Source organism: Prionailurus bengalensis, chromosome A2, assembly GCF_016509475.1.
Source record: "Prionailurus bengalensis isolate Pbe53 chromosome A2, Fcat_Pben_1.1_paternal_pri, whole genome shotgun sequence".
In the NCBI taxonomy this organism is placed as follows: domain Eukaryota; kingdom Metazoa; phylum Chordata; class Mammalia; order Carnivora; family Felidae; genus Prionailurus; species Prionailurus bengalensis.
Window position 1 is genome coordinate 31020636 of NC_057348.1, and position 25000 is coordinate 31045635.

The 25000-nt window shown below is 40.0% G+C and overlaps 1 long non-coding RNA gene across 1 annotated transcript; it reads right to left on the bottom strand.

Moving 5' to 3' along the window:
• Positions 1 to 5486: 5486 nt before the first annotated feature.
• LOC122487392 lies at positions 5487 to 24969 on the bottom strand. The gene is made up of 3 exons (XR_006298365.1): positions 24825 to 24969; positions 14093 to 14199; positions 5487 to 6081 (listed from the first exon to the last, which is right to left on the bottom strand). It is a non-coding gene; the product is annotated as an uncharacterized LOC122487392 (long non-coding RNA).
• Between the last annotated feature and the right edge of the window lie 31 nt (positions 24970 to 25000).

Sequence of the window (25000 nt, forward strand, 5' to 3'; positions counted from 1 at the left end):
GCTCTGTGCTGACAGCATGGAGCCTGCTTGGGATTCTCCCTCTCCCTCTCTCTCTGCAACCTCCTCCACTCATGCTCTCTCTCTCTCTCTCTCAAAATAAATAAATAAACGTTTAAAAACAAATAGAACTACCCCACAATCCAGCAATTGCACTATTAGGTATTTACCCAAAGAATACAAAAACACTAATTCAAAAAGATACATTCACCCCAATGCTTATAACGGCATTAGCTACAACAGCCAAATTATGGAAACAGCCCAAATGTCCACTGATTGATGAATGGATAAAGAAGAAATGGTGTATATATATAATACAATATTATTCAGCCATAAAAAATAATGAAATCTTGCCACTTACAACAAAGTGATGGTGTTAGACAGTATTATGCTAAGCGAAATAAGTCAGTCAGAGAAAGACAAATACCGTATGATTTCACTCATATGTGGAACTTAAGAAACAAAACAAACGGACATAAGGAAAAAAATAGAGAGACAAACCAAGAGGCAAACTCTTAATTATAGAGAGCAATCTGATAGTTACCAGATGGGAGTTGGGAGGGCAGATGAGTTAACTAGGTGATAGAGATGAAGGAGTTCACGCGCTGGGATGAGCACCAGGTGTTGTATGTAAGTGTTAAATCACTATATTGTACACCTGAAACTAATATTACACTGTGTTAACTGGAATTTAAATAAAAATGGGAAAAAAAAACAAAAAAAATTAAAAAAAAAACTGTCCTAACTTTTAAAAACTTTTGTGCTATCGGGGTGCCTGGGTGGCTCAGTTGGTTTAGCATCCAACTCCTGATCTCGGCTCAGGTCACAATGTCACGATTTATGAGTTTGAGTCCTGCTGTAAGCACGGAGACTGCTTGGGATTCTCTCTCTCCTTCTCTCTCTGCCTCTCCGCTGCTCTCTCTCTAAATAAAACTTTAAAATAAGAAATTTGTGTGCTATCAATAAGCAATTATTTTGACTCTTGAGCTGCCTATGTGTATACATTTTCTTTTTAACGTTCAGGGCATATATATAGTTAGTATCACTTGATCAGTTATGTAAGAAAGCTTTGTGGAGTGTGAGTGTATTTGTGTTTGGTACATTTCATAAAGGATATTAGCACCCTCTTCTGGATGACTCTGGAGGCTGTAATGAAAATATTCTGTCAATCTCTTCCCATTTCCTAACAATGAACAGCTTGAATTGTTCATTAAATTTGCTCCTGATTAAAGCACAACCTTTGAGCAATTTAATTACACCATATATTTCTGAAACACTGATAAGTGCTGGCATAAAAAAAAACCACTTCATTGCTAAATGTTACCCACTGGGAATAAGTGTTTGGCTTACGAAAAGGAAAAAAAAATGCTGTTTCTACATTTCTCAGATTGAGTGTCCCCAGTGACTCTTGAATACACACAGCTATGCAAGGAGGAAGGAGCAGAAGGACAGAAAGGAGAGCAGACTTGAGCATTCTTCTGCCAGCTGTCAGTACTTGAAGAGCAAGTTTATGCCCTCCTATGCTTTAATACCAGCCACTGACATAATGCAATATTCTTTTATTCAACTGGACTTTTAAAAAAAAATCAGATACCTTTTCAATCACACTGCCTGGAATTCCCCAGATGCTTCTGTGATAGATATCGTATGAGACTGGTGATGGAGATGGGATGTACTTGCTTGATTCATTCATTCACTCACTCACTCACTTATTCATTCTACGAATATTTAGTGTGCATCTACGGTGTGGCAAGCACTCTTCTAGGTCCTGGAGATCTGGGGAACAGACTCCAGCTCCCGACTTCATGGAGACTACATTTCTGAGCGAAGAGACATACAATGCAGAAGTACAAGCTTGGCATGTCACATGATAATAATTTCTATGTAGGAAAATGAGACAGAGTAAGTGGAATAAGAAGTGTTGGTAGGTGGTGGGGGGGGCGTATTTTATACAAAGTGGTCAGAAAGTACTATTGATAAGGTGACATTTGAGCAGAGACATGAGTTAAGTGCAAGTTTAAACCCTGTGGGTATCAGAGAAAGAGCATTCCAGGAGAAGGAACAGCAAATGTAAGCCCCTCTGAGGTGTGGCCCTGGATTCCTTTTAAATATTGCCAATGCTGTGTAGCAACTCAGCATGTAACACAAGTTATGCGCCTGCTTGAGCTTTGGAATTCAAAAACTTGGGTAAGATGCTACATATTAGCAATTGACAAATTACTTAAAATCTCTGAGTTTTTGTTTTCTCTGCTATAAAATGGGGTTTCTACAATTTCTTTCTTCCCAGGGATATTGTAAAAATTAAGTGAAATATTGCAGACAGGTATAGCACTGCTCCCGGTATTGTGCTTAGTTCAGGAAGTGTTAGCTCTCAAACGGGAAAATGCTTCTCAGGGACACTTGAATTTTCTGCAACATTTATGTATTAAATGGATCACAAATGTTAAACTGGAATGTTCTTCGAACAGTAGTCAAAAATCATAATGTAAGCAGAAATATTTCTTTTTCTGGGTTGTCCTGGACAAGCTGCTTTACCTTCACGAACCTTAGGTTTTGCAAAATGAGGATATTAAATCGGTCACTGCAGTCTAAAGCCTCCAGGTCATATGAGGGCTACTCTCCCTGTTTTAAACCCCCAAATAAAATTACTTTTCATAAGGATAATGAGGGGCTAGACTTTCAGGCTTGCTTTGGGCTGAGTTATGAGGCATGGAATTCAGTGGCTGAGGTCTCTGGCTATGGATTGTGACAATCTGGCCAAAGTGCTATCCCGAAAAGTTGTTTAATTTACATTTACCTGAAGAGCATTGCTTTCCTCAAACTCCTGTGTTCTTGAGATATTTTCAAGGGCCCCATTATCCAGATCTAACTCCAACACCTCCACTACCAATGAGCCTCCTTCACAGGATTAATGGTCTCTCAATCCCTTCTTTCCAAATTCCATTCTTTCTCTTTCTGCCTCTTGAGGGAAAGCCCCTTTCCAAGCTCACTCTGCAAGTCAGCTAAATACGGTGAGATGAAGTGTCTGAAGACTGTGAGGGGTGACTGAAGAAGCAGAAAGCAGAGAAATGATCCCTCCAGAACCATTTCCATGGGGGAAATGAGTCCAAAAGGTGGGGTGGAGAATCAGGAATCTAGTCTATTCCTCCTAAGGCATCTTTGTCCAAGTTTGAAAAATTGTCAGAGGGTCAGGTAACGCAGGCTGCCTTACTCATCCTTAGAATTTTTAAACAGGATTAAACAGAACTGGTCAGAGCACTGAAGGAACAGCTAGCTGCCCAGAGGCAAAGTAACGTACAGGAGGCCTTGGTGTGGCTAGCTGTCAAGTAGCAAAGTCTATTCCGAGAAATTGCCCAGCTCATGTTAACAATCTCCCTCCTTTTTCCTTGCAGAATTTATCAGAACCCCCAGAACCTGTTAAAGCTGATTCTGGAATTTACTGGATTTCGACTCTGGGCAAGTTGTTCAGCCTTTTCTGAGCCTCCGGCTCTGTTTGTAAAATGGGGGTGGATGACAATTAGCCAGGAGAGTTGCCTGGCACATAGTATGGCTTCAGGGCATGGTAGCAATTATCAAGATAAAGGGGCAGCATGGTGGTTCTAAGGAGTTATGCATATTGTAAGGCACTTGCTAGCTGGAAGACAGTATGCTAATTTTGGTGAGATACAAGTAAGTATGAAGTAAGAAATATACGAAATGGGCATGAAGAAGATCTGAAGACTGAAAAGTCAGATATTTTGGATGTTACATAATTAAGGTGTGGAAAAACTAATCATGCAGTTGGCAATCAGGCCTCATTTATTCCTCCTGAAGTTCCTACATGGCACCAAATCTACTCTAGTGGAAACTCGGAAGCAGTAACAGCACAGGACATGTGAAATGGACACAATGCAATCACCTGCATTGAGACCAAAATCCATTGTCCTAATCAGTTACTGGGATCTCTGCATAATTACACATGCTCATGGGACATTTACTGACTTTGTTAGCTCTCATGGCTGCTAACATGTGACCCTTGGGACAAACACCATCCTGGTAAGAGCTAGCTTTTTCTTTCCAGTGTGGAGATATCACAACACAGTCAGAGCATAATTATTAGCTGTGTGTTGGTGACTCAGTTTTTCATTTTCACTTTTCTTTTGTTCTTAACCCTATATAATATTTATTTGCTGTCAAATGAAGTAGAGACTGGGAAATAGTTGCATTAAATTCTACGTAATCCATTTCCCAAAACAAAAATAAACAAATATATAACTCTTAAAAAGATTCTATTTAAACCACCTGAGGATTATTTAACACAATCTTTTTCATGTCAATAAGCATTTTAGGGAACATAAGATGCAAAGGGCTAAAACAATGTGAGAATATGTTCAATTTCTTTTGTTTTTGGTTTTTTAATAATTTTTTTAATGTTTATTCATTTTTGAGAGACAGACCATGAGCTGGGGAGGGGCAGAGAGACAGAGGGAGACACAGAATCTGAAGCAGGCTCCAGGCTCTGAGCTGTCAGAACAAAGCCCGACACAGGGCTCAAACTCACAAATGGTGAGATCATGACCTGAGCCAAAGTCGGATACTCAACAGACTGAGCCACCCAGGTGCCCCAAACTCTCTTTGCATTAAAGGTGGAAAATCAGAAAACCAGGAAATAATACTTGCAGTTAACAGACTGAAAAAATTTAAATATGTGATAAAATCCTAGTGGCTAAAGCTATGGAGAAGCAGAAGTTTTTATTTTATTTTATTTTATTTTATTTTATTTTACTTTACTATTTTATTTTATTTTATTTTATTTTATTTTATTTTATTTTATTTTATTTTATTTTATTTATTTTTGAGAAGTATGCACTTCTGTACAAGATTGTGGTGGTATAACCTTTCCAGAGGGGAAATGTTGTCCTATCCATCAGTATTTAAATGATACTTTCCCTTGCACTTTCTCCTGGGAATTCCAAAGCTAGGACTTTTATTGTCAATACTCTTCCATAAATTTTCAAGCTAATGTACAAAGATGGTTAATGTGGCTTATAACAACAGCAACAGCAATCAATGGAACAACAGAAATTACTACCTATATTTCACAAATAGGACATATATACATGTGATGAGATAACATTTTGTAATATTACCTGTTTTGGGGGTAAGACTGATTATCTTTTTCACCTGGTGTAGTGGGTCCCTTGCTTCAGGGGACAAATGGCACAGCAGAATGCAAATGACAAATACGTAGAGAACATTTGGCTTTTGAGTTTCAAATGCCTAGACCCTGATATTTAGAAGCTTCTGCAGTAAACAAGAGAAACCTATTTATCTGCCCTCCAAGATAAAAACTTCCTGGGTTGGCAAAAGGGAAGCAGTGACAGGAGGAGCATGTATGTGCACTAGAAAGGAGCCTTCCATTTCAGGCTGAATCCAGGGACGGTTAGTAACAAAAGCTACAGATCATTTTGCTGAGTCTAAGAGAAAAGAAAACCTGCCTCCTAGATAGAGGCCTGTATGGGACTAGAATCTACCCCCACCCCCAACCAACTCCCATGACCACCAATTTTGACAGCATCCTGACATAGTGCTGAAAAAACAGAATAGGAAGGAATGGCTCCCAAATGCCAGCATGGTTCAGTAATCCCGTGTGTCTGAGAGTGGCGTAGACACATCAGGGAGATCCAAAGAATCTAAGGGAATTGGAGTAGGAGTCAGGGATGATCAACAGAGATCTACATGGAGCAGTGCTTGAGGACCAGGGGGAACAGTAGACATCTTAGCATCTGTCAGCACAGAATGACAACAACAAGACAACATCTTGTTAGATGCCACATTCATGTCTTAGGACTTCTGCTCTACATACGTCTCATGGAACTCAGATAAATGCCACGCAGAAAAACCCTGAAGTAGCAGAGATTCCGTTTTTGGCCACCCATGGGAATTGAATCTTGAGATGAAATTAAGTTGAGCTAAAGAGAAATAAAGATAATTGAACGTCTTCCTTACCTTAGTTATTGGAATCAGACAGTCTCTCACTTCACATACCATGGAGTAATACGTATGGAAAATAATGAGGCAAGCAAATATGCTCCAATGTGAGATCTGCAAGATAAATTTTACATTAAAAGAGGAAAAAACAATTTGAAAGTACGCATTCATCTGCATAAAAATGTTGTATGTGCTAAATGTTTCAAGGATATGAAAGAAATGAGTAACTGATTTCCTCTAGACACTGAGACTTTTCATTTTATACCACTTTCTAAAGATTTCTTTTAAACCAAGAGCATATATTACTGTTATAAAACATATTTATAATGCATAATAAAATATCCTTTTCATCTTTATACCATGTTTTGTGATCCATTACATTGAATTAGAATTCCATTTATGTAGCATTTATTTCAATAATTTCAGAATAAAGGATGAAAATATGGGTCTTAAATATCTTTTGAGTGTGGCATAAAGCTGTCAAAGAGAACTCATTTGGTTTTCTTTTTTCAGTGACAAAGGGTGTTGCAATGTGCCTTTAAGGAAAACAACTCTTTCTCCATCGTTTCTGTAAAAGTCAACACGCAATTTTTCTCACCACAAAACTACAAAAAGTTTTTCTTAAAATGTGTTGATAATCAGAACAAGGACATATGATTTGAAGAACTGGGCAAAGTCATACATTTTCATATGCCTTAGCCTATGGTCATACATGTAGGTAATAGACACTGAACACATCACCAGAACTTAAATATGCAGAAAAGAATGGCTACCTTCAAAGTCATCCTGCAGTTATTCTAAGCCACGAAAACTGTTTTGTAAGCCATTGTTTTGAATTGCTGTTAGAACGGATAGCATACTATTTTGATTGTTGTAACAGGTGCCAAGTAATCACCATTTGAGGGTGGATTTAAATTTTAATAGCAGCTAAAGGCCATTTAGAGTCAAGTATGGTAAGATGGTTGTTCAATTGAGATAATAAATTTACAATTAAAAAACAAGTGGGGTACTATAAAATAACATGATTGTTCCACAAACTCTGAAGGAAAGAATGTCTATTCCCCCAAATAAACTCTTTTTTAAATGTTTATTTATTTATTTTCAGAGAGTGCACTCAAGTGCACACATGAGTTGGGGCGGGGCAGAGAGAGAGAGAGAGAGAGAGAGAGAGAGAGAGAGAGAGAGAGAGAGAGTCCCAAGCAGGCTCCACATTGTCACTGGGGCTCAATCTCACAAACTATGAGTTTCATGACCTGAGCTGAAATTGAAAGTCGGACTCAACCAACTGAGCCACCCAGGTGCCCTGAAACTCTTGAATGTCTGCAGCATCATTTGAACAACTGTATTGCCTTCCTACCAGGCTCTTTAAAATAATAATTTTGATGACTGAATTTTAGCCTCTCTGTTAAAAATCAGTCTAATGACTCATGGTGGTAGCATTCTATATATCATAACTTTTCAAATATGGAACTACAGGATTTTAAAAACCAATTTAGTGGGTGCAACCAATATTAAGAATATAGAAAGGAAAATATCAGAGTTTATGATATGTAGTCAGGGAAGCACCATTTTATCAAACTTTGTTTCAGTTATGTATTTTTAGCCACACATTCATTATTCAATAAAAATTTATTGAGCTAACCCAGGGCTCTAGACCAGAGTCTTGCCCTTGTTCAAATTTTGGGCCAGGTACTCCTTTATTGTGTGTATGTCTAGCAAGGAGGAGATTGTCCTTTGCATTGTAGGATATGTCGAAGCAACCTAGGTGTTATGGGCTGAACTATGTCCCCCATATTTCATGATCACTCCTCTCCAGGTGAGTTTGGCCATGAGCTTCTAGGACCTCTCACTTGACTGGGCAGCTGGGTTGGTTAGTAGAACAAGAGAGAAGCAGAAGCGTCTAGTTTCTTAAGAGTCCAGAACGTGACACGATGTATCCCATTGACAAGGTAGCCCTAAAGTTAAATTAAATAGGAGGGAACATCAGCTTCACACTTTGATGAGAAAAGTGTCAAAGAATTTGGGGGTCATGTTTCAAAACTGCCACATCTTCAAACAATCACATTAAGTGTATTTGCTATTAATATTCCTAATCTTACAGACAACTAAAACAAAGAGAGATTAAGTAATTTTCCCAAAGTCACATAGCTTTTACATGTTATCTTTTGGTCTTCAAAGACAAACCACAGCGATTCTGCTGTTCTGTCTCTACTTGCGATTAGCACATATAAAACTCCACATCCTTCAGGGGTGCCTTGGTGGCTCAGTCAGTTGGGCCTCCCACTCTGGATTTCGGCTCAGGTCATCATCTCACAGTTGGTGGGATCACACCCCACGTCGAGCCCGTGTCAAACCCCATATTGGGCTCTGCACTGACAGCACAGAGCCTATTTGGGATTCTCTCTCTCCCTCTCTCTCTGCCCCTTCCCTCCTCATGCACAAGCACACACTGTCTCTTGTTCATAAATAAACTTAAAAACAAAAAAAAACACTCCACATCCTTCATAATTTAGAACCTAGAATAGATGTTTGAGGGCAAAAGACACAGGGGTTCCATAAAATGAGAAAAATATGAATAGAGATTTTATCTGATGGTGGGCAGATTAAAAGGTGAAGGAACTCAGTAATCTGTGCAACAAATATGGAACGATTAGAAGATATGGATCAACATGATGCTTGAATTTAAGCAAAATAATAATACATTAGAAAGTCTCTCCGGACTTGAGGTCTTTTTGAAAAAATTATTCCAAAGTTGCACATGCCCATTAAGCATGCAGTGAATCTTTGAGCTTTTAAGAGGAAGTGCTCTAAGTAAAAAGTAATTTTATTAAAAGCCAAAACAACTCCTATCAGCACATAGCAGGAGTATGCGCATTTTTTTATTGTGTCTCAGAACTGAATGCTAAATAGAGTCTAGTATTTTTTGTAATGTAAATGTAAGTGGTACTTAGCCATTTAACACAAAACCCAGTTCTGCCCTGTAAGAAAAGCCCTTCCTCTCTAACAGAAAATATAGAAATGTTTAAAATTCAGTGGAGGGCACATTACTGGCTTATTGACCAAACAGGTATCTTCCTCAAAGGAAGACACAGGAGCTATTCAAACTCATAGATATAATTCAAATGCATTCTTAAGTATACAGCGGCAGTTTGGTTTCTAATGACACTCTTCAACTGAAATTTGTGCTGTTTAAAACAAAACAAAACAAAATTTCCTTTCCTTTTTAATCTGAAGAATCGGTATAAGAACTACGATTATTTTCTAGTCAGTGACAAATACTTCTGCGTCCATGATATTCAGTATACCAGCAAGTAGAGAAGAGGACAAGATATTTGATCACCGAACTTCTACATTCCACGTGGGCTGGGAACCTGAATAATTCAGTTCCTGAATAAATGAAATGTTTCTTTTGCTCCAAGAAATAATATTTAGTCAGAGTGCGTGTCCACTTAATGGACTTAAATCAGATTTATCAATACTTAAAAATATATTTTACCTCACTTCCTTAATTGTTATGGAGCAGCAGGGACATTAGAGACAACTTCTCTTAAAATTTTTAAAAAATTATTTTATTTTATTTTGAGAAAGAGACCATACGCACACATGGGTGAGGGGCAGAGAAAGAGAGAGAGAAGGAGGCAGGAAGGGAGAGAGAGAGGGAGAGAAAGAGAGAGAGAGGGAGAGAAAGAGAGAGAGAGAGAGAGAGAGAGAGAGAGAGAGAGAGAGAATCTTACGCAGGCTCTAGGCTTGGCATGGAGCTGGATGCAAGGTTTGATCCCACGACCCTGGGATCATGACCTGAGCTAAAATTAAGAGTTGGACACTCAACCGAGACACCCAGGTGCCCTTAAACTTTTCTTTTCTCTTCTAGTCTTTCTTTCTCTCTTTCTTTCTTTCTCTTTTTTTTCTTTTTTCTTTTTTTTTTTACTAATGAAGAAACTGAGTCTAGAAACATGGACTCTAGCGTGCCTGGCTAAAGTTCACAGATGCTGCAGAGACCCAAACCAGAGCTCCCCATCCAAGTGGACACAGACTTTGCCATACTCATTTTTTTTTTTAACATTTATTCATTTTCTGAGAGACAGAGCATGAGCGGGAAAGGGGCAGAGAGAGGGAGACACAGAATCCGAAGCAGGCTCCAGGCTCTGAGCTGTCAGCACAGAGCCTGACGTGGGGCTTGAACTCACGAACTGTGAGATCATGACCTGAGCCGATGTCGGATGCTCAGTTGACTGAGCCACCCAGGCACCCCTTGCCATACTCATTATTAATGCGAAAGGAAACACATCTATATCTTACCAAGTCAAGTACATGCCCATGTTCCCCCAGGTGGGGCTTGGCCCAGACAAGAGTAGAATCTATTACATAAATGTGTCCAAGCATTTGTGGTTTCTTTTTCTTTTTCTTTCTTTTCTTTCTTTCTTTTTTTTTTTTTAGCACTATTGCCCTGTTATTTTTTTCACTACCTTTATATCACCTATCCGACAACATTCAAATGCTGAAAACAACAGGTGTCTGTTGTGTTTATTAATACAGTGCCTAGTACGTGATAGGTGCTCAATAAATTGTTAGTAGGAGGAAATAAAAAAATAAAATTATGTTACAACATCCTCCTGAGTCTCACTTGTTCAATATATTGGTTAAATCTATGCAGGTTTACTCAGGGCTGGCTTCTCCACTCAGGCCAGGGGCACAATGCCTAGGAAGCATGAAGAGGCTCATAAAAATGTTTCAGTATCCTTTAAAAATCAGAAGAAAAAATTTATATGATCCAGTCTGGATTATATTCATCTTTACGCCAATGCAGTTATAAAATACAAGTTTTAGTATGTTTTTGAAAAGAAAGAGCCAGGAAGGCAAGTCGCTTAGGGCCCACGAAAGTTATACTATGGCCCTGGGCTCTCCTGGGATGCTTTAAGAGCTGATGCATGAAACTACAGACCTGCACTGAACTCACTGAAAACCTACAGACATGAACGTGGAGCTCAATGTGTGTACCCAGCAGTTGGAGAAAGTACGCTGGTGTCTGGCTACTTGCTGAGAAATATACTGGGTTAACTAATGGTAGAGATGTTAAAGTCAAAGATGGAAACTCTGGGTGAGCTGCTCTCTCAAAGTTTATTGGAGAAAAGGATTCACAAGTTTTTTTCTGTGGACCACCCATAAGCCACATGTAATGGATCAGTTACATGTACATTACATGTTACATTACATGTAATGGATCCTTTTAGCCTCCTGGGGCTGCCAGTTTCTTAAGAAGCTGCAAAGGGAATACGTTACCAGTGGAGGCAGGAGCACACACCTTAGGTCAATGACAGCCAGGTGAGTGGTCCCTGACTGTAGGGATTGGGAGTGTCCTTCTGAAAAAGAGAAAGTCTTCCAGGCTGAGAGGGAATGAAGCCAATTTACAACAGTATCAGTCAACTAGGAGCCTTCCTACTCACTGACACTGACCCCTCTTCATTTCTGCCAGAAACCTGTTAGCAAGGGAGAGAGGAGGAGCAAGGAAAGAGCGAGGGAAGCAATCCACAGCATCCTCCGCCATGTTGGTTTGGGCTTAGGGAAAGATTTAACTTTTACTCAGTTTTGCTACTTTGATTATTAAATGAGACTGGAAATTACAAATTTCAGAATCAAGAAAATTGTAAATAACCTATAACTTTTTGTTGAGAGAGCAATTCAAAATCATGTCTGAGGTTTCTTTCAGGGGCCTGGGGCAATCATGGGAGACAAAAAAATAAGGCAATTTGTTCAGTATCATCCATTTCAGTGGAAATATTCCGAAACAGTCAATACCTCCACAAATGGGTTTCACAAATTCAGCTTTCCCATCACTTGAATGTTCATTATTTCACACTGTGGAATAATCAATCTTCATATAAATAAGCAAATAAAATGAGCATAGAATTTAATTCATGATTCTATATGCCAAGTCATAAGTGAGGGCTGAGAGCTCCCACAGAGCCTTCTGAAAGAGGAAGATACTGGTCAAGGACTACATGACATGCAGACAGCAAAAGGAGAGGCCTGGGTGATATTAAGGAAATTTCCATTTCATGTTGCAGAGTACTGATCACATCAGTCAATCTATTCTGTATACATACAACACATGTGTTTGTGATCACTTCTGTTTATATACAAATATTTGTGGAAAATATGGAAAATTCAGAGAACTTAATATCAACCTGTTTTCATATGGGGGAGTTGAATAGAACTGTTGAGGATTCAAAGTAAATGTCCCAAATACGTTATTTTTTGAAGTTTCTTCACTGTGTCAACCTAGAAATTTCTTTTTTTTAAAATGTTTTCACCATCTGCCACCATACAGTTATTACAATATTATTGACTATATTCCCTATGCTGTACTTTTCATTTCTGTGACTTATTTATTCTATAGCTGGAAGTCTGTACCTCTTAAGCCCCTTTACCTATTTTGCCCATCCCCTACCCCCACCCCACCAGTTTGTTCTCTGTATTTAAAAGTCTGGGTATTTTTAGTTTGCTTGATTTCTTTAGATTTCACATGTAAATGAAATCATGTGGTATTTGTCTTTGTGTGACTTATTTCACTTAGCATATCAACCCTAGATATTTCTCTCAATTTCTATATAATTTTAATACACAACATATTTGTGAAGGTATTTTTCAAATAATTTTAATGATAGTAAATGAGAAACCATTTACATATTTAAGTATCCCATTTATCTATTTCCCCAAATATAAGCATAAATTCTGTTTTCTTAATAATCTAGGATATGATTTGCTTATGTGTTGCAGACTATGAGTTTGGAGTTCTCTCTTGTCCAGCAAGAGAGCTGACGCAGAACTGAATATGAGAGAGGCTAATGTCCAGGAGGAGACAAGAACCCCAAACAGGGGTTTCATCTCCATATTCACTGAGCTCACAACATATTACCCACGTGGTGAATGTGAAGAAAACAAGATCCTACACATGTGAATATGGAGAAAACAATCAGACGGTAATCATTAACATGTGTGTGTGTAAGAAGCAAAGAGCCTGGGGGGACATGTGGAGTTTGTGATCAAAGTACAAAAGTATATTGGCATCAGATGGGAAGTAATTTCCTGCAGGTGATATAACAAGTTACTCATGATCCCATTCTAACCCATTTGTGTAAGTAGAACCTCTTTCCCCATACCTAAAGAAATTAACTAATGATGAATTTGCTCACAAATGCTTGACCATGGAAAGGTGGGTGTGAGGTTTCGAGTTGAAATGAAAAGTCACACAATTGCTTTTAAGGTACAGAAGACTCATCTTAGAATTTATGTAACAGCCATTCCTGTCTGGTTCTTTTTTTTACTGTTACTTCCAGCGATTATTTCTCAGAAATAAAGAAATGTTAACGTATGTATTGATGGAAACACTGGCAGGTAAGTCTTTTATAAGACTTTTTGCAAGACTTTTGAAGATCCTGTTCACCAAAAATACCTACCCGCGGCCCTTCGCGGAACTGATGTTTTAAGCCCATCCTATCTTTTCCAATAACATCCCATTCAAACCTAGTTTGTTGCATTCTACCTTTACGGGCCACCAAAGGGGTGCCAGACACCAGGCTTAGCAATGAATGGGCTACAAATATGATTGATCTATATTTCCTACCTTTAAGGAGACCATTTATTTATCCAATAAGCATTTTCTGTGAGCCTATGATGTGCCACATTTCCTGTCGAAGTTGGAGATACAGGAGGCAGCCAAGATTCTGCCATGTGGAGCTTACATAATATAGTGGGCAGGTAAACAGTGACAAGGTAAATTGGATCATAATTGTTATACAGAAGTAGAGGGTATTAAGATAGCACAGGACAAAGGCACCTAACTTAGTCTGGAATATTAGATAGGCTTCTTTGTTAACATCAGACATTACATTACAAGAAGTAGAATAAAACCAGAGAATTATAAGCTGAAAGAAACATTTTCAAAGTGAAAAGAGCACTGGGATAAGAGTGGCCAGTTCTGATTGGTTTATGACTGAAGGAAGTGGAAATCTAGGCTTCCCAGAATAGATGCCACTGGAACTGAGCAACGAGGGACATTTTATTAGGGTACAGTCTAAGGCAATCTAACAAACTCCAAAACATAGTGGCATGAACAAAGTACTACCTTGTAACAGATCAAAGATCAGATGATGCTATCATCCTCCAGATATGACCTTCGTCCTTGACTCCAAGGTGGCCGCTACAGCTCTTGTCATCACATATGGATCCCACCTGGCCACAAGAAAAAAAGGACTTAGATTGGTATGTGGAGACAAGGAAAAAACCCTGTTAAAATTTAAAGTGAAAAAAGTAGGTTGTGTAATAATATACATGGTATTAACTCACTTTTATTAATGATAGCATATATGAGTCATTTGACATAGATATAACATATACATTATATTTTTAAAATATATTCATATATGTATGCATATACATATATTCACATATATACTTCTATATAGAAAATTGTATATTCCTGTAAGCAATGGAAGTAGGAGGTGGGAAAAAAAAATCTTACCTTAGGTAGTTCTAGATTATTTGAAGTTTTATGTGTATTACTTTTATAAATATGTGTAACATAAAGAGAAGAAAGGATATCAGAGTGTTAATGTGCTTATATTTTCTCTTCATAAGCTCTCATGAACACAAATGCACACAAAATATACATAAAACCAAAAAAAAAAATTACCTTTAATTAATCTTCATATAGAAATAAAGCCATGCAGAGAGAATTACATTTCTCTTGCTTAATTTATAGATCATGCTAAGGAAAAAGTAATCCCATATTCATTTCACTACTCGAAGAGTTGTAGAAAATTGTGTTATTTGTTATTCTATCATTGAGTATGATGGGTCCCTGGCTAGTAAAATAAAAGCACTAAGTAATGATGGACTTTTTTTTTTTTTTTAACTTCAGGATGTTAACCTATGGTTGCTAGATCTATCATTTTTTTTTTTTTTAATTAAGACTATTTTCTCTTCAGGGAAGTTTTAGGTTACAGCAAAATTGCACAGAAGGGACAGAGATTTCCTATATACTCTCTACCCCAACACAAGCATAGCTTCCTTTATTATCATCTTCCACTACCTGAATGGTAGAATTTTTACAATTGATGACATTACACTGACACACTGTAATCACCCAAAGTCCACAGTTTACATTACAGTCATCCTTGGCGCTATATATAACATAGGTTTGGACAAATGTAAAGTGACATGTATCCATCACATGATATCAAACGGAGTATTTTCACTGCTTGAAAAACCCTCTGTGTGTCACTTATTCATCCCTTACTCCACCACAATCTCTGGCAAGCAATGTCATTTTTACTGTCCCCATAGTTTTGCCTTTTCTGGTAGGTCATATAGCCAGAATCATATACTGTGCTGCCTTTTCCGATTGACTTCCAATGTTTAATAGGCATTTAAGTTTCCCCCATGCCTCTTCATGGCTTGATTAAATCACCTCATTTGTACTTAACAACCTATAACACTAAGGTAAAATAAGGAATCCTTTAAAATAAAACCTTTAGAAATCTTGAAAATAAATGGGAAAAGTGCTCTCCTCAATGATAAATGACATTGCAAAAATTACTAGTAGCGAGATGAAAACTAGTAGGACATACGAGGATTGAGAGTGTGGAATACTTGGGAATAAACTTAAGCAGGTAAAAGACTTTTACATTGAAAATCACAAAACACTGAAAGAAGTTAAAGAAGACATAAATGATTGGAAAGAAATGTGTATTTGTGTACTGGAATAGTTAGTAATGTTAACAATATCCGTAGCGCCCGAGGCAATCTCCAATCAATGCAATGCCTATCAAAATCTCAATGGCAGGGTGCCTGGGTGGCTCAGTAGCCTGACTCGTGGCTACGAGTGGTTTCAGCTCCAGGTCATTGATCTCACAGTTTGTGGGTTCAAGCCCTGCGTTGGGCTCCATGCTGACAGTGCAGAGCCTGCTTCGGATTCTCTCTCTCTCTCCCTCTCTCTCTGACCCTTCCCCACTCATGTTCTGTCTCTCTCTCTCTCTCAAAACAATAAACTTTAAAAAATCCCAATAGAATTTTTCACAGAAATAGTAAAAACAATCCTAAAATTCACATGGAACCACAGAGACCTTGAACAGCCAAAATAATCTTGAGAAAGAACAAAGCTGAAGGCATCACACGTCCTGATTTCAAAATATAAAGTTACAATAATCAAAATAGTTTGCACTGACATATAGACAGACGTAGATCAATGGAACATAGTAGAGAGCTCAGAAATAAACCCAAGCATGTATGTTTAACTTATCTTTGACAAGATTATCAAGAATACCCAATGGGGATAGGACAGTTTCTTCAGCAAATGATGTTGTGAAACCTGGATATCCACACGTGTTCTTTCCACAATTAAAAAGAAGAGAATGTGGATAATCGATGTATATTTTATATTTTGGATAATTAGAAGGTATAAAATTAGTTCAAGCTCTCAAGAGTTATTGGGTTCAGGGCCACCTGAGTGGCTCAGTAGGTTGAGCATCCAACTTTGGCTTAAGTCATGATCTTGCAGTTCACGGGTTCAAGTCCCGCATCAGGATCTCTGCTGCCAGTGCAGAGCCTGCTTCAGATTTCCTGTCTCCCTCTCTCTCTGCACCTCCCCTGCTCATGTCCACATGCTCTCTTTCTCTCTCTAAAATAAACATTAAAAAAAAAAAAGAATTATTGGCTTCACTTCCATTTAGCTGTATGAACTTGGGCAAGTCTTCAACTTATCCATGACTCAGTTCCATTATTTGCAAACTCTGGATAATACTAACTAATTTGTAGTGGTATAAGAAGCTTATCACAGTGACTGGCACATAGTACATCCTCATTAGAAGTCACTTCTAAGAAAGCTGTCGATAACTGCTGACCATGATTTGGGGAAAGGATTCTTTCATTTTCTGTGTTCTTTCTCTCCCTTCCCACTCTGTTTCTCGTGTTTCCTTCCTTCCTTCCTTCCTTCCTTCCTTCCTTCCTTCCTTCTCTTTTAGTGACTTTTTGGGTTTTAACCTGTCTTCTATTTCTGCCAAAGAACCTATGTAATTATACCTTTCTTCTGGGTATTATCTGCCAAGCAGGTGTAAAAGTGCAGTGCAGTGTAATTTAGTAAAGATCTAATTTTAGGTATTGGATTTGTGTTTGTCTGTGTGAGTGGTCCAGCAGTGCCCTCACACACACTTGTCAAGCTGTGTGAAAGGACCTTGGCCAGCAGAGAATACAACCATGAAGTGACAAAAGGGTCAATTTTCCAATGTCTCGTGTTTGAATTAATCTGAGTTTGTTTTTGACTTAAAGGTTCATATTGGTAAGGAGTAAGTAAATGTGTTATAATTGTTGAATAGGATGGGGTTTTCTTTGGACTCATTTAGAGTAGATACAAAAGCCATTTTGTCATACTGAGGCATGAGGTCTATAGACCATCTGGAGAATTTACTAAAATGATAAGCATGTAGTGTCTAATTTGGATTACAGACTTTTATTAAAGATAGGAAAGAATTCATCTGATCTTTCTTATCTTTATCATCTGTAAGGGTTTTATAAGTATATGTATGTAACTGTTCCCTAAAACAAGGATAAAATTATTGGAGATTGCAAATATTCCCAAGTAAAACTATTTTTAAGAACATCCTTCGGGGCGCCTGGGTGGCGCAGTCGGTTGAGCGTCCGACTTCAGCCAGGTCACGATCTCGCGGTCCAGGAGTTCGAGCCCCGCGTCGGGCTCTGGGCTGATGGCTCAGAGCCTGGAGCCTGTTTCCGATTCTGTGTCTCCCTCTCTCTCTGCCCCTCCCCCGTTCATGCTCTGTCTCTCTCTGTCCCAAAAATAAATAAACGTTGAAAAAAAATTAAAAAAAAAAAAAAAAAAAAGAACATCCTAACAATCCCTGTCAAAGCTCCACTTGTAAACATCAAAGAAATAAAAAACCACTTTCACATTGAATTGTATGTTCTTGGAAAGTGTATGTATATTGGGAAGCCTCCCAAAAAGAATGTTACCAATGTTCTTATCAACCCCCGAAGAAAATTCCCAAGATTAAATGACAAGCTTGGAGTTTAAGGAGAAAGGAAAAGATAAGAAACATTTGAAGGAAAAAGAAATGAGAATTTTGAAAAGAAAAAAAGGAGATGGAAGAAAATAAATGATTTTTAAGTGTTTATAAGTCGTGGTGTGTGACAGTCACTTGGGATGCCAATGTCATAGGCTGTCTCCCTACCATTGTGGTAGGTCTTATGTCTTGGCTTTTTAGCAGCTGTCTGTACTAGATTCTCTAATAAGGCCAGGTATTATTCTGGGTCCTTTACTTGTGAAAACTCACATATCCCTCCTTACAAAGCAATGTGGATGTCCAGTTAATCTCCATTTTGCTATAAGGAAGCTAAATGAAAAGAGTTTAAGAGCCTTGCTCAAGGTCACATAACAAGGGAGTGGTAGAGCCAGGATATGAGGAGCAAAGTCAATCTGTTTCCAGAATTTGAGTAATCCTCTCTTATGCTAGACCCTTTTTTCAGGCAGTAACACTTTAGTCAAGATGTATCCATTCTTTGGGCTTTATTTATGTCATTCAAAACTTGCAGTGGGTGACATGAGATTAATGCAAAACGGGTGTGATCTATGAGTCTGTGAAAACATCGGAGTGATCCAAGAAGAATGTCAAGAAGGATGAGCATTTTGGAAAATGCAGTTAATGATGAAAGATAAAAATAATTAGAATGATTGAGCCTTTGAGAAGGGGAGGAGTTTCTTCTAATTAGGTTCATGGAAAAACAGTGGTAGAAGTTGTACGTGGAGTCGACAATGGTACCCATCTTTATTTCTTCAGAGACATTTCGTTTATGTTTCAGCAAGAAAAATATTTTTGCCTAAAGCTTGTGACATTTTCAAATTTGCAATGGAAACTGCATAGTATCTTTTTTCTTAGAAAGTTACAAGGGTAGGAGAAAAATCATGACTCTGCTGTTTACTGTCTATAAAAGCTTAGCTGAGATTTTTCATTTCTCTGAGCCTGTATTTTCTTGTCTACACAAGGCAAGAAAGTGATACAGACTTATGAGGTTGATGAGGATACTGAGTTATGCCAATAGGGGCACTTAGCATTCTATCCAACATCTACTTAATACTGAGAGTCATGATTACTGTTACAATTCGTATTCCCTGAGGTCAATGGTGAATCTTTGGACATGCATTTTGGTCTTCTAAATTTGCATGTGTTCAAGCCAGGCCATATTTACACAGACATCTTTTGTTTAAAACAAAGATGCAGGGGCGCCTGGGTGGCTCAGTCGGTTGAGCGTCCGACTTCAGCTCAGGTCACGATCTCGCGGTCCATGAGTTCGGGCCCCGCGTCGGGCTCTGGGCTGATGGCTCAGAGCCTGGAGCCTGCTTCCGATTCTGTGTCTCCCTCTCTCTCTGCCCCTGCCCCGTTCATGCTCTGTCTCTCTCTGTCTCAAAAATAAATAAAACGTTAAAAAAAAAAAAAAAAAGATGCAAATAGAAATAGTGAAAGCATTTTGTGATGTAAGTCCACATCGGTCTTGACATTTGAATTTTTGCATCAGTTATGATTTTTTTTAATGTTTATTTATTTTTGAGAGAGAGAGAGAGAGAGCATGCACAAGCAGGGGAAGGGCAGAGAGAGAAGGAGACAATCCCAAGCAGGCTCCGTAACATCAGCACAGTGCCTGATGCAGGGCTCAAACCCACGAACCGGGAGATCACGACCTGAAGTGAAACCAAGAGTCGGATGCTTAACCAACTGAGCCACCCAGGTGCCCCTGTCAGTTATGACTATTAATTAAGAATGATCCTGGGGCACCTGGGTGGCTGTCACTTAAGCATCTGACTCTTGATTTCAACTCAGGTCATGATATCATGATCCTGACATGGAGCCTGATGGGGCTCTATGCTAAGCATGGAGCCTGCTTGGGATTCTCTTTCTTTCTTTCTTCCTTTCTTCCTTTCTTCCTTTCTTCCTTTCTTCCTTCCTTCCTTTCTTCTTTCTTTCTTTCTTTCTTTCTTTCTTCTTCCTTCCTTCCTTTCTTCCTTTCTTTCTTCCTTCCTTTTCTTTCTTTCTCTCTCTCTCTCTCTCTCTCTCTCTCTCTCTGTTCCTACCCCAATGAGTGTGTGTGCATGCACACGCGTTCTCTGTCAAAATAAATAAGTAAACATTTCATAAAAAAGAATGATCTTATTTGAATGCTAGTAATTCCATAGATGCCTATGAAATCTTATTTTGTGATGAAGTTTCAAGCCAAGTAAACATGCACACATCCTTGTATATTGTATTTCAGCCAGTTTTTTCAAAGTAGGCTTCAAGCCCAGCACAAAGCCCAAAGCAGGGTTTGAACTCACAACCCTTTGATCAAAACCTGAGCCGAGATCACGAGTCAGACACTTAGCTGACTGAGCCACCCAAATGCCCCTATATTGCAGCCATGTAAGACTGAAACATAAAGATGGCTTTACTTGATCTGTGTGTTGACAGATATTGCTGCCACTTATTGTAAAATTCAAATTCTTGAAAATATTTCCACACCAACTCCTCGACCGTGTACCAGCCCCATGCAAGCCAAATTTATAAGCAAATAATTACAGAGACATGCTATTGGGCTTTGCTTTTGTACTCACTAGTCAAGGAAAGATTTGGAAAGTTTAGGTTAGCAGTATAAGCAGAGAGTTCAATATATGACATTTGACTTCCACTCATTACTTACTTCCGGTATTTTAAAGGTCATAACATATGGATAGTATTTCCTCCTGTATTAAGGTGCTATGGATAAAATTTTAAATTACTTTTTCCTCTTTGCCAGAAGAGATATAGGAAGATGAAACCCAAGCATGTTATTTATTCCCTGTTATTGAGAGCAAGATTTAATTGCGTGAATAATTCAAGTTCATCTACTGCAGTTTGGTACTTCAGTTTTTGTAATGTTGATCCCCTGTGAGAGTCAAAATGGTCGTTTTTATAACTTAAATTTTGTTTATTTGCTTGTTTTACCACATGTTGACCTGGAACATATTGGATTTCTAATATATCCCACTACAGTGTAAACTCTGTGAAGGCAGGGATTTTGTCAAGCTCTTTATAGTACCGAGAACAGTACTAGCACATAATAAGCATGCAGTCCTTACTTGTTGAATTACTTGTTGAAGTCCTAACTTGTTAAGTCAAGGTTTCTCAACGGAGGCACTATTGACAGTTTTTGAAAAAATCTTTGTTGTGCGCAGCTTTCTTTTGTATTGTAGGAGGTTGAGCAGTATCCTTGGCCACGACACTTTGGATGCCAGCAGGTGCCAATAGCATCTTTCTACCCCCCCTTCCCCCACCCAGTTGTGACAACTTAAAGTGTCTCCAAACAATGCCAAATGTCTCCGTGGGGAGGGAAGGACCCAAACCTTCCTCTGTTGAGAACCAGGGCAGTAAATGAATGAATTGCCTTGGCACATCAAAGGAAGTCTTCATCAACCAAAGTCCCTGGTCGAAAATAAAAGAAGAATTTGGAAACTGATTTACATAACCAATACAGGCCACTAAAATGGATTGCTTACGCCTCACCCTACTTAACATGATTGTTGAGCCAATGCAATAATCTGTTATAATAAGAAAGAAGTTATCTTTTGTCGTCTTGTGGCAGAAGAGAAGGTGTCACCCTCAGCCACTGAGAATGATATTGTGGCAGTGTTTAAACATTTTTTTTTTAATTTATTTTTGGGACAGAGAGAGACAGAGCATGAACGGGGGAGGGGCAGAGAGAGAGGGAGACACAGAATCGGAAACAGGCTCCAGGCTCCGAGCCATCAGCCCAGAGCCTGACGCGGGGCTCAAACTCCCGGACCGGGAGATCGTGACCTGGCTGAAGTCGGACGCTTAACCGACTGCGCCACCCAGGCGCCCCTGTGGCAGTGTTTATACCATCCCTCCTACTTCTCCCAGCCTAGTTCTTTAGGGAACCCACTGTTATCTCTGGGTCTGAAGACAGAGGTTCTAACCCCAAAGTCTACGAAACATTTAACATTGCAAATGTGATACCGAACTCTGGGTTATTTTGGTGATACAGCTGTCGGAAGCTCATACATTTCCGGAACGTGAAAAGCATCCTGTGACAATGTGTAATTGTTGTCTAAGCTATGACACATTTGCCATTTGCCACGATTCTGGCTTCCTTCACATGGTGTTTGGAGGACTGGAAAAATCTGCCACCATATTAGCGAGGAGAGATGTTGGGTGTGAAGAAAGACCTAGGGGACAGGCTCAATAATCACACTTCAGCTGTGTCCACTCCCCGGCTCAAATGAAATGCTAGTGGGCAACAGCGTAAATAAATCACTCTCTCTGTCGAAAGAGCCACGTTTAGATGTTTATGTTTAGATGACCCTGGGCAAGGTAGCTAGCCTTTCTAAGCCTGGATGCACTATCCATAAAAGAGGGGATTGAGGTGAGGTTTAAATGATGTATTTAAAACACTCAGCACAAGGTCTAGCATGCACTGAGAACTGAATTAATATAAGCTATTATAATTATCATCATTAAGCAGGAGATGTTATAGCCATAAGCTAGTTGACTGTGATGGAAAGAGCAAGGATGCAAGGACAATGAGGTCATACAGATTCAGGCAGAATCATGGTTCAGTTACTTCCCAGCTGTGTGAATCCTCGTATGAATCACCCCAGGTTGTATTGCGTTGCAGTCACAAAAGACTTAAAAGTCTCAGGTACTTGCAACCCCAAAAGCATTTCTTGCTCGGTTCCATGTTCATAAAGTCCAGCTGCTGCTCTGCTCTTCATCAATATGTTTTTTTTTTTAATTTATTTACTTATTTTCAAGACAGAGACAGCGAGCACAGGCACGGGAGGGGCAGAGAAGAGAGGAAGAAAAAACATGAAGCAGGATCTGTGCTGTCAGCGCAGAGCCCCGTGCAGGGCTCGCTCCCACAAACGGTGAGATCATGACCTAGAGCTGAAATCAAGAGTCGGATGCTTTCATAGACCGAGCCACCCAGGTGCCCCTGGTCTTCATCAGTCTTATGCCAGGACTCAGGCTGTCAGAGTAGCCTCTGTGTAATAAATTGTATTCGTGGTGGTATAAGGAAACAAACAAGATGGCAAATCTCTAACGGTTCTGAAAACTCCTGCCCAGAATGCACACATCACCTCTGCCCATATTTCAGTGGCCAAAGCAAATAAAATGGCAGCTCCTGAGTTCAAAAAGGCAGGGCTATGTAGAGGAGGGGTCCTGCGGAGAGTGGCAAGACTGTGCTACAGCTGACCACAGCTCCGTGGAGATCCTCTGAACTTTCACCTTTGCTTTTTGTTTTTGTTAATTAGTGTGGGCACTGAGAAATATAACTAATACATGTGGAGAGATTATGATGTGCCAGACTGCCTTAGATACATTATCTACGAAGTCTCATGGAGTCCTGGTAACAAAAAGCTGAGGTAGATATTGTTGGCTCCATTTTACAGATTAAAACAAGTGAGGTCTTGAAGAGGCTAAGCAACCTCACACACAAGATTATATACATAAATGTCAGGTCACATACTAAGTACTTGATAACTGCCTTCTCTCCCCCTCCCCTTGTTAAGTTGCATAATGGCTTATTTTTGAAACAACTGTTTCCAATTGTTTTAGACTGTGTATGTAGGAAGAGCAGTAGGAACAAAACTGGCTGACTGCAGATGGTGCAACTGGCCCTTTGGAGTTCTTACGAAATTTCTAGTCTTCTCAAACAAAATCCATGGGTGGGGGGGGCATCTACTCTGGATGTGCTCTTTCTTACCCATATTTGGCCTGCGGGCTCCCCTTAGCAGACTCCTAACTACTCATTTCCATTTTCATCCCCCACTCTTAACTATTAGTCACTCCCTCCCGCCCCCCAACACACACAAACTCCAAACCTTTTTGGCAAATCTTCGTAGTAAACAGATGGGGTATCTGTGTTGCCCGGAGACCACTTCATATGTGGAATCCAGTCCAAAGCGAGTGAGAAGGAAGGGGCATATCAGCAACATGACTGAGTGGTTAAGCCCTCTCCTCCTCCTCCTTTTTTCTTCCTCCCCTCTACCCCTTACCCCACTTCTCTTTTACTGCCCTTTTGAATTCAGCTCTGGCTTCGTCATCTATTAACTGTTTAAACTACAGCAGACCACGTCCCTTCCATGGCCCTCAATTTCCTCACCTCTAAAATGAGAATGGTGTAGTAACCCATGGGGGTTTTGTGACTATGTGAAATGCTGTTTATAAAGCTCTTTGCGCAATTTCTGACTCACAGAAGGAACTCGTTTGGTTGTTGTTAGCTATTATTTCGGGCAAGGTTAGCAGCCCATGTAGGAGTTTGGGAGGCAAGGACTCAGCAACTACAGGATGAATTCGGAGGAGCTTCATTGGGGGTAATTTGTTCATCAAAGGGTCTCGGTGGAAGAGCATGAGCTGAGAGGAACTTGAATTTCCATCCCTGTTCGGCCCCTCACGAGCTGTGTTACCTTGGCTGATTCGGCCTCTGTAAGCCTATTTTCTACCTTTAACGTGGGCATGACCTCACACAGTGGCCTCGAGAATTAGCCTGCTGGCGCACAGTCCCCTATTCAAGCTGACTTTGACCGCCCCCCCCCCCTTCCAGCCGCGTGCGTCGGTCCCGACCCTCTCCTGGTGCTGGGGGCAGGGGCCGCGTTGCCCCGTTCTCGGTTGCACCCCGGCACCGGGGCTGCCTGGCCGCGCCGACGGCGCCCCCGGAAGGGGTGTGCGGACCAACGAGTCAACAGGCTCTCTTCGGCGTTCAGAAGTCACCGGACCTCACACACCTCCCCAGGTAAGGGGTGGGTGCCCTTCTCTCACCTGGAGCCCCTGTCCTCAGTCTGGGAACCGTGCTGCCGACGGAGCCAGCCGGCTCTCCCCGCGCCCCGGCCTCGAAGTTTCCCGGGCGCCCGAGGGCAGCGGGCGCGCGCGGCGAACGCACGGCGGAGCGGGGCGCTCGGCCTCGCCCGCCCCCCGCCCTCCCCTCCCGGCGGCAG